Raw genomic sequence first — 849 nt, 5'->3', positions numbered from 1 at the left:
AGGCATGTGGTTATAAGTAGACATTAAGTACAATGGATTCATATTTAATCAATTTCATAAGACCTTTAACCAAATTAAACGATTACATTTAAATTTTCAAGCGTTTCGTAGAATAGCGAAGAAAATGTTGTCTTATGCGGTACAGTATTATTATGATTAGTTTTTTGCACGAGGATTTCGTGCAGATATGATGTTGGTTATTGTTCATTCTACCGGTAGACTTTTTTACACAGCACATATTTTTTTTTATTATGTATATTTCATAAATCTCATGTGGACACTAATCTCGTATGTCGGATTGTTCATTTCCGTCTATGTTAACACATTCAGCAAGTGCTGAAGTGATGCCCGACATTGTGACTTTAAACCGCTTTTACCGGCGGAAAGGGACAAACGGAAAAACGTTTCCAGAGTGACCTTTTCATGAAACCATTTTTAACTCTGGTTTTTCCTGAGCGATTTGAGTCACAGTTGAATATTTTTTGACTGCATTCTCATTGTTTGTTTGTTACTGGTTCAATTGGTTAAATACAAGAGTATAATTTTATGAGATTTCATGTATCTATCTGTACAACAAATACATATACATTTCTATCTGTTTATTGTACATGCCGGTATTGACACAAACAATAACCCATCTCATGAAAACAATTTGTCTTGTTTCTTTCTCCGAAGATGCATATTTAAGTAGAGCGTGATAGACTATTAATTTCCTGTGTCCTGAAAATTATTGACTGCTGCAATACTGTGTTCTGGTTCCCGGCATCTAACCATACAGTTAGAAAGACAGAAAGGGCAGAAAGGGGAAGGAACTCCAGACTAGCAATACTGTGGCTTGTCCCTGAATAT

The sequence above is a fragment of the Mya arenaria genome, chromosome 4 (assembly GCF_026914265.1).
Source record: "Mya arenaria isolate MELC-2E11 chromosome 4, ASM2691426v1".
Lineage (NCBI taxonomy): Eukaryota > Metazoa > Mollusca > Bivalvia > Myida > Myidae > Mya > Mya arenaria.
The sequence above is the reverse complement of the archived record's forward strand: the minus strand, read 5'-3'. Positions refer to the sequence as shown.